This window comes from Sorex fumeus, unplaced genomic scaffold (genome assembly GCF_029834395.1).
Source record: "Sorex fumeus unplaced genomic scaffold, SorFum_2.1 ptg000061l, whole genome shotgun sequence".
NCBI lineage: Eukaryota > Metazoa > Chordata > Mammalia > Eulipotyphla > Soricidae > Sorex > Sorex fumeus.
The window spans coordinates 51,461,433-51,475,176 of record NW_026606118.1 but is presented as its reverse complement, the minus strand read 5'-3'; the positions used below and the strand labels follow the sequence as shown (position 1 = coordinate 51,475,176).

The window sequence follows — 13,744 nt, the reverse complement described above, 5'->3', positions numbered from 1 at the left end:
ATAATAATATCATGAATATTTAGAAATAGAAAGAATGGTTGTTATAAAATGAAGAAAAGAACTGTGAAAGGTACTAAGTTCTGGTTATGTAGAACTAATAGGTCTGGAGATTCGATGTATATCGTTAGTAATATTGTACTGACTCATGGAAATTTCCCAATAAAGATTTCATGTGTCCTCATTAAAAAGATTTTAAATGGTAGCCACACAAAAAAATAATAATAATTTAACTGCAGCAATCATTTAAACATGTATATATGTCTGCCCATGATGATGCAGTCAGAGCGCAAAGGAATTCATATCATGTATACTGGCACAATTGACTGCTGGAAGAAGACTGCTCCTGATGAAGGAACCAAAGCTTTTTTCGAGGATGCCTGGTCCAATGTACTAAGAGCCTGGAGGGTATTTTTGTGCTTTTTTTGTATGATAAAATCAAGAAGTACACAAAAATCATTTCCTGGATTTCTCCTCAGAACAGGCATGTTGAATTATATAACATAACTTAAGCATTCTCAGCTGCTATCTATCTGTGGCAACTTAAGGCTGGTTGAAAATGGGAAGCAATAGTATTCCTCTGGAGCGATAGCACAGCGGTAGGGCGTTTGCCTTGCACGCAGCCAACTTGGCCGACCCGAGTTCGATTCCTCTGCCCCTCTCGGAGAGCCCAGCAAGCTACCGAGAGTATCTCGCCCGCACAGCAGAGCCTGGCAAGCTCCCCGTGACGTATTCGATATGCCAGACACAGTAACAACAAAGTCTCCAATGGAGACGTTACTGGGCCCGCTCAAGCAAATCGATGATCAACGGGAGGGCCTTTACTTTACTTTACTTTAGCATTCCTCTGACCAGTTCTCTCGCAAAGCCATTTCCACAATGATGATGGGACTCAGTTATATTTTTTATTTCAGTCACTCCTGAAAAATGACAAATTTGAAGAAATAAAATATATCTGAGATAAAAAAATAAATAAATAATAAAATAAAAGTGTATATATGACTGGGCCCACTCGAGCAAATTGATGAACAATGGGAGGACAAGGCTATAGAGTGCTATATATGTCTATCAAACTACTGTTATATAAAATACACAAAATTTTATTAAAACTTAAAGTAGATCAACAGCATCTTAAACATATATCTTATCCTTTATGTCTGAGATGTAAGTGAGTAATACCAGTGTCATGAATGTAAAAAAATAAATGTAGGCACAGATGAGTTTATAGTCATATTTTATTCTGGTTTCAAATAGACAGTATTACAAGGAATAAATATTAAATGACCTTTAAAAGTAGTTATGGGGGCTGGAGTGATAGCACAGCAGGTAAGGCATTTGCCTTGCATGCAGTCAACCCGGGTTTGACTCCCAGCATTCCATATGATCCCCTGAACACTGCCAGGAGTAATTCCTGAGTGCAGAGCCAGGAATAACCCCTCAGCATCACCAGGTGTGACCCCAAAAGCAAAAAATAAAAATAAAAATAAAAGTGGTTATGATTACAATCAAGAAGGTGATCACTGAATATTTCCCACTTAAAATAAAAAAGTCCTGTTAGGTGTAAAAAAAAAGAACAAAATACAAAAATATGTCTTAGAAGTTAAAAAAAAAAACCTAACTTCTCTATGGTAATACTTCAAGAATAACAGTGTTTTAGAGCCCTGGTTTTCTGTTTAATCCCTTATGTTTTATTGTATGTTATGGGGGCTGGAGTGATAGCTCAGCAGGTAAGGTGTTTGCCTTGCATGCAGTCAACCCGGGTTTGACTCCCAGCATTCCATATGGTCCCTGAACACTGCCAGGAGTAATTCCTGAGTAATTTCTGCTTGTTTGCATGCCTGGTACTTTAAAAAAATGTGTGTTGCCATGAGAAAATGCTCTACATCATTAATCATCAGGGAGATGCAGATCAAAACCACAATGAGATACCATCTCACACCTCAGAGACTGGCCCACATTCAAAAGAACAAAAGCAACCGATGCTGGCGCGGATGTGGAGAGAAAGGGACACTCCTTCACTGTTGGTGGGAATGCTGACTGGTTCAGCCCTTTTGGAAAACAGTGTGGACGTTCCTCAAAAAATTAGAAATTGAGCTCCCATTTGACCCAGCGATACCACTCCTGGGAATATATCCCAGAGAGGCAAAAATGTGTAGTCGAAGTGACATCTGCACTTGTTTGTTCATTGCAGCACTCTTTACAGTAGCCAGAAACTGGAAGAAACCTGAGTGCCCAAGAACAGATGACTGGTTAAAGAAACTTTGGTACATCTACACAATGGAGTACTATGTAGCTCTTAGAAAAGATGAAGTCATGAACTTTACATACAAGTGGTACAATATGGAAAGTATCATGCTAAGCGAAATGAGTCAGAAAGAGAGGGATAGACATAGAAAGATTGCATTCATCTGGGGGATATAAAATAACAAAATAGGAGATTAATACCCAAGAATAGCTGAGATCAACACTAGGAGGATTACTCCATAGCTAAGAGGCCAGCCGGGTATTCTAGGGGAAAGGACAGTTCAGATAGAGAAGGGAGCACCAAATGGAGGGTGTTTGGAGGATCCTCCCAGGAGGGGAGATGCAGGTTGAAAGTAGACTGGACTGAACATGTTTGCCACTCAATGCCTCTTTTGCTGATCACAACACCCAAAAGGAGAGAGAAAACAAACGGAAATGCCCTGCCACAGTGGCAGGGGGGGTTGGGGGGAATGGGGGGGGAGGGATGTTATCCTTGGTGGTGGAAGGTGGGCACTGGTGGAGGGATGGGTATTTGATCATGGTATGACTGAGGTCCAAGCACAAAAATTTGTAAGTCGACCACTGTGCCTCATGGTGTTTCACTAATAAAAATTAAAAAAAAAAGTGTGTTGCTAAGCAACTGTAAATTTTACTTTGTGGGCTTTAGATGTTGTTCTGTTCAGGAATAGGAACAGTTCCATCAAGGCCCTGGAACACTTACATGCTATGAAATTGCATAGCATGGGGCTGGAGAAATAGTATAGCAACTACATTCTTGCCTAGCACATGTCTGACCTGGGTTCGACACTCATTACCACATATGGCCCCCCAAGCCCTGCCAGGATCACTGCCCTGCCAGGATCACTGCCCTGCCAGGATCACTACCCTGCCAGAAATGATCACTGAGCGTAGAGCCAAGAGTAAGCCCCGATTATTGCTGAGTCTGACCCCCCCATAAAAAAATGAATAGAGTACCTACTGAAAATGCAGTTAATTATATTGGCTCAGTAATAACAACTATTTATTTACTCATCTGATTTTACTCATACCAGTAATCATTGAAATGTTTATAATTTATGACTTTCAAAGGTGTATAGGACTTCTCATTTTGGAATAAAGAGATAGGAAATACTTGCTTTTTCACACTTAACTACAAATTAGAAACATCAGATAAAACAATGCTAATGAAGAATTTCTTCAAATACTAGAGACTGTAAGATAACTGGCCTTTGAAAGAAGATAGAAGAGTTGAGATCTGTCACTGCATCTACATTTTTTTCTAGAGGCACTTCCCAGAGGACACCGAGAAAAAGAAATTCAATGGCATCAGAGTCTCCCTTAATTTAGGAGGCCAAATTGACTAAAATTTGTGGAGCAGAATTTGAGGGAAGGGAAGGGAATTGCAAAGCGTGAGATCTCCAGATCTCCATAGAGGATCTTCATTCCGACTCAAGCTAAATACCCATGTAAACACGAACGCCACTTGTGAGCAATAAAAGAAGCATCTCAGTTTCCACAGGAATAGGAACAGTTTGTGTGTACACAAAAAGACTAGACAGGCCTATTACTACGTGAGGTATTGAACAGTGCCTTCACAGTGGTATTTCTTTGTAGTGAAGTGGAATAACTGTACTCAAAGCCCCTCAGCAACCCAGCCTGGAACAATGATAAAGCAAGCCTTGAAAAACAAAACATTCAAAGAGACTTACAAAGCCCAACAGTTTGTGAAAGAACAGAACAACATCTAAAGCCCACAAAGTAAAATTTACAGTTGCTTAGCAACACACATTTTTTAAAGTACCAGGCATGCAAACAAGCAGAAAGAGATGAACTATGATTTGAAGGAAAGTCAGTTAACAGAAAAAAATTTAAATAAATGATAGAGATGATACCCTTAATAGAGAGGTGATTTAACCATAAGGTTAACGTGATCTAAATGTTTAAATATAGTTGAGAACACATTAGAATGATTAGAAGCTAAGTAGAATATAGTTTAAATCCAAATGGAACCAGTACAGCATATTTTATGCACTATAAAATACAGAATATTTTTATATAGTGAGAGGTTTGCTCAAGCGGGCCCAGTAACGTCTCCATTGGAGACTTTGTTGTTACTGTGTTTGGCATATCGAATACATCACGGGCGGCTTGCCAGGCTCTGCCGTGCGAGCGAGATACTCTCAGTAGCAAATTAATGGCACTATTTTTCCAATAGCATATGCTCACTTTGTGTCTCTATGTGCCATTTTGATAATTCTCATAATATTTCACACTCTTTAGTTATTATTATACTTTATGGTCACCTGTGTTCGCTGATCTTTGATACTCTTCTCCCAGTAGTATCAGAACACAAATATCGAAATGCCTATATATGAAGAAAAACTTTATTGATCAGTTTTGTCTTCTGACCCTTTAACCATTTATTTATTCCTAATTCTTTCCTCTTTTCAGATTCCTCTATTTCCTGAGACAGAACATACAAATTTCCTGTTGAAATTAGGTCAGATAGTATATCCACAAAGGATTCTAAGCATTCAGGTAAAATGAAGTAAATTCCATTTTGGCTTATTTGCTTTAAGTCAAAATACAAGGAGCCAGAGAGCCCCTTGGGTATAGCACAGGGGTTAGTGTGCTTGCTTTGCATATGATCAACCCTGGTTCAATCCCTGAGCACCACCAGCAGTAATGGCTGAGTAAGGAGTTGGGATTAAAGCCTGAATACTGCTGGTATGGCCCAAAAGTACCCACAAAATTAATAGAAATTTAAAATTAAACCACCAATTTAAAATGCTTTAGCTTAGCAAGAAGACTAATTGAAGAGCAAAGAATTAGGGTAATTGAGAATTAGCTAGCCAAATAGCTAGGCAAACTGTAAATTCAAAAGAAAAGTTCTTGAAAACAAATTAAAAGTACTACTTTTTTAGAAAACCCATGAATGATAAAGTGAAATATGCTGACACAGAAAAAGTTCCAGAGGCCTAAAGGGGAAATGAAACCAAGCACAATATTCTCTTTAAGCTGAAACCTATTCAAAGAAAGGAGCTAACTCTATTAAATTCTATGAAGGCTGAAAGGAGAAAAGAAGTTACAGGAGAAAAGATCAAAGCTTGCAGTGATTAGTTTATGAGTTTTATGGGAAGAAGTCATTTCCTTAACATCAAAGCCTTAGGTAAGACAAAAGGGATGACCAGAAAGCTGCAGAGAGTTATCCTGATGTATCTAAGATCACTCAGGAAGGTGGATACAATAAACATGTTTCAATGTAGATGAAACTGTTGTTAATCATCAGATGCTATCTAGGATTCTCTTAGCTAGAGCAGTTATGCCTGGCTTCACTGCTTCTAAGGACTGGTACACAGGCTAAGGTAGCAGGAGATGAGTCCGGCTCATTTATCATTCTGAAAATCCCAGAGCTCTGTATATCTACACTAATTGTTCACTATTTTTAAATTTAATATATGTGAAACTGTAAAAGTGACAAAATAGATTATTGATGAGACAAACATTGTAATATATTGTGACCTTTTTATTGGACAAAGTTAGGTTTGGTCCATTTTTCTTTGGGGGATGCCTTTTAATTAGATCACATTGATAATGTTTGTTCCATATGTCTTACATATTTCAAAATGTTCAAATCCCCTCCAGTTAGGTGGCTGACTGCTTTTGTTTCCTACTCAACATTTATATTATTTTCCTACTCAACGTCATATGCTGAGAATTCTATGTATGTACTGTTCAGTTTTTCTAGACCTTTCAAATTATGGATGGCATTATAACATGCTTTGCTAAATTTTTAAGCTCTCTGTTGGGTTCTACTTCTCAGAATAACAAAAAAATATGATTGATTTAAAAATATTACTGCTTATTGACAATGCACCAGTGACTCAAAAGTTCTAATAGAGATGTTCAGAAGATCAATGCTCTTTTCATGCCTGCAAATTTAACATCCATTCTGCAGCCATGATCAATGAGTCTTTTCAACATTCAAGTCTTATTATTTAAAAAACATATATGTAAAGCCATAACTAGGTGATTGCTACTATGGGTCTTTATAAAGCCAATCAGATGCCGCCTGGAAATGATTAATCATTGCAGAGGCCATTAAGGATATCTATGGTTCATTATAGAAGATCACAATATCAACATTAATAGATCTTTAGAAGAGGTTTACTTCAATGCTCAAGGGTGATCTTAAAGGGTTAGAAAAAGTAAATGAAGATAGGAAATAGAAATAACAAGACTAAAATAATTAGGAGCAGAGGCTTAATACACACATACATGCAAACACACATGCACACAAACACACACACAAACTATAATTTAGCATAAAACATAATTTTATGTTTATAAAAGCCAAGTAAATCAGTGTGACTTTCTTTACTATGGAAAACACAAACACACACAAACATACACACACCTGAATAGCTGAATCTCATGAAACTTTAATGAGTGAGAGGATGTTGCTTAATATATGAGCAAAATTTGAATGTTTTCTGATATAGAATCTACTCCTATCATCAATGCAATGAACAGGGTTGAAAATGCAACAAAGGATTTGGAATAATTCATAAATGTAGTTGATAAAGCAGCAACAAAGTTTGAGAGAACTCATGTCAAGTTTTAAATAAATTCCATTTTCAGAAAAATGCTCTTAAACAGCTTCATATGCTAGAGAAACTTTTGTGAAAGGAATAGTAACTCAACAGAGAAAATTTTGCTTTTGATGTATTTTTCAAGAATTGCAATCACCCAAATCTTCAGCATTACCAATCTGAACATTCAACAACATTCAATCAAGGTCACGGTCACAGTCCTCCCATTGTTCATCGATTTGCTCGAGCGTGCCCAGTAACGTCTCCATCATGAGACTTGTTGTTACTGTGAACAACATTCAATACTGAGGTAAAATATATATTATATATATATAGTATATATATCACAACTCACTTGAAGTTTGAGATAATGGTAAATAAATTTCGTCTGTAAATAAAGGTTTTTGTTTTGGGAGACCCGCAGACAGAGATTGTCAGGACTTACTCCTGACTGCTGCACTCAGGAAATACTTTTGGCCATGAGTGCGGGATACCCATGGGGTGCAGGGTATCAAACCTGGGCTGGGTAGAGTATAAGAAATAATAAAAGCCCCAATAAAATATTTTTAACTAAGGAATATAAATACATAGTTTCCACATATAGAAATCATATACATAGTATCTTAGATATAATGTTATTGTGTACTTGATAAACTGTAGTTTCAAATAAAACATCACAAAGAAATCGTCACTTTCTTTATTATGGCAAGCTGAATGGTTTGAACCGGTTATATCTCCAAGGTATGCCTTTGTATGTTTATCACTGTACTCTATTATCCTGAAAATGTAATTTTTTTTTCCTCCAACACATTCCTGACACTGCAAGTCTAAGACTTTAAATTAGCTACTTAATTTTCTTACCTGTAAATGATGTACCTTTATAGTACTGCAAAATTTCAAGCCCAAGTGCAAAGCAAAAACTGCGAACTGGGAAGACATATATTTAGTCTAAAATAAGGTCTCTCTCAGTTTTCTGACCCCAAAATCTAATATTAAAGACAAAACTAGTTCTGCTAAAATATAATAGAATTTTAAAAACTAACATAATGAACTTTGACTTGAGTAAGAATCTCTCCAGTACTATTAGATGGACATTTTTACTTGTTTTTTTTCCCCCTCATCAGCTTCTTTTCAGGTTTATCTCTGCCATTTACTCTGATTTTTTCCTCTTTATGTTTAATTCCAGATATGCGTCCCCAGATGATTTTAAACCTAATTTATTTCCTACTATGATCATTAATGTTGCTTTTTCAGAACTGCACAATTTATTTAGAATCTCTCATTATGGTATCATTCATATACCGTCTATTTCTTCATTGGCTTAGGAATTAGTAAATATACCAAGAGAAAGGGAATATTATTACAATGAAACAAATGATAAATTTTACTGAAATGAGGATAAGTAAAATAAAAGACTCAGTTAGTACACAAAGTTAAATTCGAGTGAGAAGTATATGACTGGTTATCATTGTAAAACACAAAGCAGTGTAAAATGAATATTCTTGTTTATTTAGTAAGAGCTGTCTTTTACTGTAAGTACTTTAAAACCAAAATATATTTCAATAAAGTTCTATTTTTTCAGTAGCTTTATCTACAGCAATAGTGGTACATGATATTAAAAGGTATCAGTTGAAATTATAAATTGGTTTTGAAATGATTACAACGCCATACTTTAAAATATGAGCCCTGGGGGTAAAAGCCAGTATGATATTAATATTCAATGCCAGGAAAGAAGGGCCAGGAGGACTGGTCAATGGTTGGTAAATGGTGTGGGCGATGGAGAGCAGTTAAGATAGAAGAGGATACATTATGATAATACTCATTGGAAATGATCATTCTGGACAAGAACTAAGTCTTGAAAGCAGGTAAAGTGTTAGACATGATAATCTTTCAGCATCTCTGTAAAACCTAAAATGAGAGAAAAAGAAAGAAAGAGAGATAGAGGTGCCTGCCATAGAGACAGGGTGGGGTAGCAGGGTGGCTTGAAGGGGCGGGAAGGAAACTGGAGATACCGTTGCTGGGAAATTACACTGGTGGAGGGATGGGTGTTGGAACATTGTATGACTGAAACGCAATCATGAACAATTTTGTAATGCTCTATCTCACAGTGATTTAAAAACTTTAAAAAAACTAATAATGAAATAAAATAAAAGTCCTGAGAAATAGTACAACGGAGAGTACAGCGGATAGAGTCCTTGCCTTTCATGAGTGATAGACCCAGGTTCTATCCCCACCAGACCATCTGGTCCCTAGAGTACCTCCAGGAGTGATTCCTAATTGCAAAACTGGGAATAGTCCCAAGCATTGCACTAAGTGTTCCTTCCCCCTGGATAACAACATCAACAAAAGTAGAAGCCTTGTGAAGGGAAAAATAAAAGGTGACTCAACATAGCCTTTTGAAAGAGGGTATTTTTTTCTCTTTTGAAGGTGGTGGTTGAATGGAGGAACTCTCAAGCAGTGCTCACAGAATCCAGGAGTCATTTCCAGTGATAATCAGCTGTCAGGCCTGATAGTTCCAGGCTTAGGTTTACCAATGAAGTGCTCCTGGGGCCCAGAGGTGCTTGTAAGCATTAAGTGCTCCAGTTCTTGAAGCTATCTCCCCCAGCCAGTTGAGTAATTGAATTTACAAGTAGAACCACGCAAAATTGTCCTATTCAAAAATGTTTGTTTTTTTTAGCCATATGTGTTTGTATTTATTTAGTTTTATTAGTGTAACATCATTGTAGACTTAAAAACTTTCGTGCTTGAGTTTCAGTTATACAATGATCAAGTACCCATCCCTCCACCAGTGCCCATTCTCTACCACCAGTGATCCCAATAGCCCTCCCATTCCCCACGCCAGCACGCCCCCCCCCCCATCCCACCCCACCTATGTGGCAGGGCATTCTTTTTCACTCTCTCTTTCCTTTAGGGGGTTGTGGTTTGCAATAGAGGTATTGAATGGCCATTGTGTTCAGTCTACAGTCTACTTTCAGCAAAATTTTTGTCCTTGTTCTGTCATTTCATTCAACCTTCAGTTTCTAACCTAAAAGTTAGTACATTAACAATCCATTCATACCACAAAGTCAGAATCTAGAATCACTGAAAAGGAGAAGTGTTGGAGGTCATGAGAGCACCATTTATCTTCCTTAAAACTGATTTTAGGGGCTGGAGCGATAGTATAATGGGTAGGGCATTTGCCTTGCATGCGGCCAACCGGGTTAGATTCTCAGCATCCCATTAATCCCCCAAGCACCCGCAGGAGTAATTTTTGAGTGCAGAGCCATGAGTAACCTCTGAACATTGCTGGGTGTGACCCACAAAGAAAAAAATGATTTTACTTCACAGTAAGATCCTCTTCTATTTTATTACAAAAGCTAAATGCTTGGGCTTTAGGTATTAGAGAGTGTGTGGGGGTGGGGGGGTTGTTGGGGTTGTTGTTTGGGGCCATGACTGACTATTCTCAGGACGTATTCCTGACTCTGACTTTAGGAGTCACATGTGACAGTACTCATGGGACCATATGTGGTGCTAAGCACTAACCAGGATCAGCTGTGTGTAAGGGAAGAGCCTCAATTTCTCCTCTGCCTCTGGCCATTTTACTTTTTTCTCAACATATTTTGTATTTATTACTTTCAAATTTCTTGGAAGAGTTTTTGTTAAATTTTAAACAAAACATGCTCTTAGCCTATACGATATTGTACTTGTTAGCTTCTGGGTTTTATACATTTTTATTCTTACATAATCACAAAATTCAATAAATATTTTTGATAGAACAATAAAATTGAATAGGAAATTTTTTCAAATGTAATATAATGTGTAAAATATTTTCATATTTAGTGTCATAGACACTAAAAGGAAGATATAACAATGGACGTTTAAATACAAAAAATATGCTCAATATTGTTTGGGGAGAAAAGTAAATAAAATTCGCAATGAGTTTCCAAAATTCACTTACTGAAGCTAAAAAAATAGACAAATTTTAGTAAGAATGTGCAACATAAAGGTTACCTGCTACTGAATGTAAAAATAGAACAGTCATTTATAAAAATTATTAATCTATTAAAGACCCATTTATCATATGACCCAGCAATTTTATTTCTAGATTTTAGCAAAGAAAATTGAAGCTTACGTATCTGAATATTTATTGCAATCTCATTCATGATAACTCAAAATAGAAAATTATGATAAATTATAAAGTAATGTTACTAGAAATAAAATGATGCAATCCTCAGATATATTTCACAAGAAGGATGAACTTGAATGTGTGTTAAATGGAATAATCCAAATACAAAAGAAAATTTAGTATATAATTCCATTTATCGAAATTATAGAAGAATCTGTAATCTCAGAAGATTAGATATTACCTGTAGTTGTTATTGGAATGAATTGGATGAAAAATGGTGGTGTGGGGGTTGGGAATTGTGATAGCTGGGGTCAGGGAAAAACATTTTAATCTATAAAATTAATAAGCAAAATTTTGTTTGTCAACATGTATCAGATTTGACACTTACAATGGATATATTTCAATTGCAAAAATCATACTCCTAAAGTTGAATCTGAACATAATTTTACTAGCAAGAAGTCATTAAATTTATAGTTTGGCATCTTTCTTTAAATGTTTACACTTAAAAAACTACCACCCCCACTGCAGCCCGATTGCCTACCACACAGAGAGCACCCACTGAAGTACCACCACGCATGCCCACCCACCTAGCCCCCTGCCTTTCTTCTGCGCAAGGCCTTGGGCCCAGTTACCAGCATCCAGACAGGCTAGGAGTGTGGCATCCTCTGTGGGGGCGTGGCCTCCTCAAAAGTGGGCGTAGCCTTCTGTGTGGCAGGCTGCTGCAGTTCTTTTCCCAATTTCCAGCACTTCCAACTCATATCCCAATCATTACCACCTAATTCTGTTCAAAACGTGCCGACCACCTCAAACACAATAAGACTACAATCCACTGGCCTACACCAACTCCATCAAAAGACCAGTGTATGCAAAAAGCTTTATAAGCCCTATATAAAAAAGCCCATTATCCAATGCTTCACTAGATGCCTATCATAAGTCACAGAATAATGTTTGAGAGGAGGGATGTATTCTAGAAGGGGAGAAGAGTGACAATCATTCAGAACCCTTTCCCTCAATAAGAGGGAACAGTACTAATAAACTTGAAGGTTTTACCTTCATACAGCCACAAAAACATGAAAAAACAGTGCATATCCCCACAATGATGAGAGCATGAAAAAAAACATCCCTAATCCTCAACAGGGGTTACCCACAAATACGATCTCTCCAATAAAGAATTCCAAAATGAAATTTTTTTTTAATTAGTGAAACACCATGAGGTATAGTTGTAGACTTACAAGTTTTTGTCCTTGGGTTTCAGTTATACAATGATCAAGTACCCATCCCACCACCAGTGCCCGTTCTTCACCCCCACCAATCCCAGTATCCCTCAGTATCCCAGTATCCCTCCCACCCCACCACGTCCCATCCCACCCTGACTCTATGGTAGGGCACTCCCTTCTGTTCTCTCTTTTGGGTGCTGTGGTTTGCAGAAGAGGCATTGGGTGGCAATAATGTTCGGTCTATAGTCTACTATCAGCATGCATCTCCCATCCTGGGTGGATCTTCCCAGCACCCTTTATTTGGTGCTCCCTTCTCTATCTGAGCTGCTTTACCCCTAGAGTGTGTGGCTGGCCTCAAAGCCATGGAGTGAACCTCCTGGTATTTATCACAGCTGTTCTTGGGTGTTAGTCTCTTATTTTGTTACTTTATGTTACCTAGATGAATGCAATCTTTCTATGTCCCAGGAGTGGTATTGCTGGGTCAAATGAGAGCTCAATTTCTAATTTTTTGAGATTCGTTCATACTGTTTTCCAAAAGGGTTGAACCAGTCGGCATTCCCACCAGCAGTGAAGGAGGGTCCCTTTCTTGCCACATCTGCGCCAACACAGGTTGCTTTTGTTCTTTTGGATGTGGGACAGTCTCTGTGGTGTGAAATGATACTGAGATGAAATATTGAGGATGTTCAAGGAACTCAAAGAATCAATGGAGAAGACATCCAGAAAATTAAAGGAAGAAATGAAAGTAACAGTGGAGCGGATAGTCGAGAAAATACAGGATAAAATGAGAGCAGAAATAAAAAAAAAAAACACAAAAAGAAGTGTCACAAATAAAGGATTCAGTAGATGAAATAAAAAAAACTTAGTGGGTGCCCTCAACAGTAGAATGACTACATTTGAAGACAGGATCAGTGAGCTTGAAGATGAGCAGCAGAAATCATATAAACAATGGGGAAAGACCTCAAAGTAGCTCAGAGACCTAGGGGTTGATGCCAAGAGGAACAACATTAGAATCAACTGAGTAACTGAAGGACAGGGAGGCAACCTCAATGAAAAAGTCACAGTGAAAGAAATCATTGCTGAAAAGTTCCCAGAGTTAAAGAATGCAGACATCCAGATCCAAGGAACCAGAAGGGTGCCAGCTAAAAAAGACCCTAACAAAAACACTACAAGGCATATCATAGTCAGAATGATGGATACCATGGATAGAGACACACTACTGCAAGCAGCAAGGTCAAAGAAGGAAATCACATACAATGGAGCACCCCTTAGATTTACAGCAGACCTATCAGAGGAAACCCTCCAAGCTCAAAGACAATGGTGGAATATAGTGAAAAAAACTCAATGAAACGAAAGCCTCATCAAGAATAATTTATCCAGCTAAAGTCTCACTCAAACTCGATGGAACAATACACCATTTTATAGATAAACAGTAGCTCAGAAACTTCATAGACTCAAAACCAAATCTAAAAGAAGGATTAAAGGGGCTCTTGTAAGACTTGGAATACCTGAGTAGACCCATTCATATCAAGGAAATTGAAACTGTAATCAAAGGTCTTCCCGAAAACAAAAGCCCAGTCCCAGATGAATTC

At 37.6% G+C, this 13,744-nt stretch overlaps 1 pseudogene; it reads left to right on the top strand.

The window, feature by feature from the left end:
* The first annotated feature begins 270 nt into the window (after window positions 1-270).
* The window catches only part of LOC130034390 (ADP-ribosylation factor-like protein 1), a 100,097-nt pseudogene continuing 86,623 nt past the window's right edge, over window positions 271-13,744 (top strand).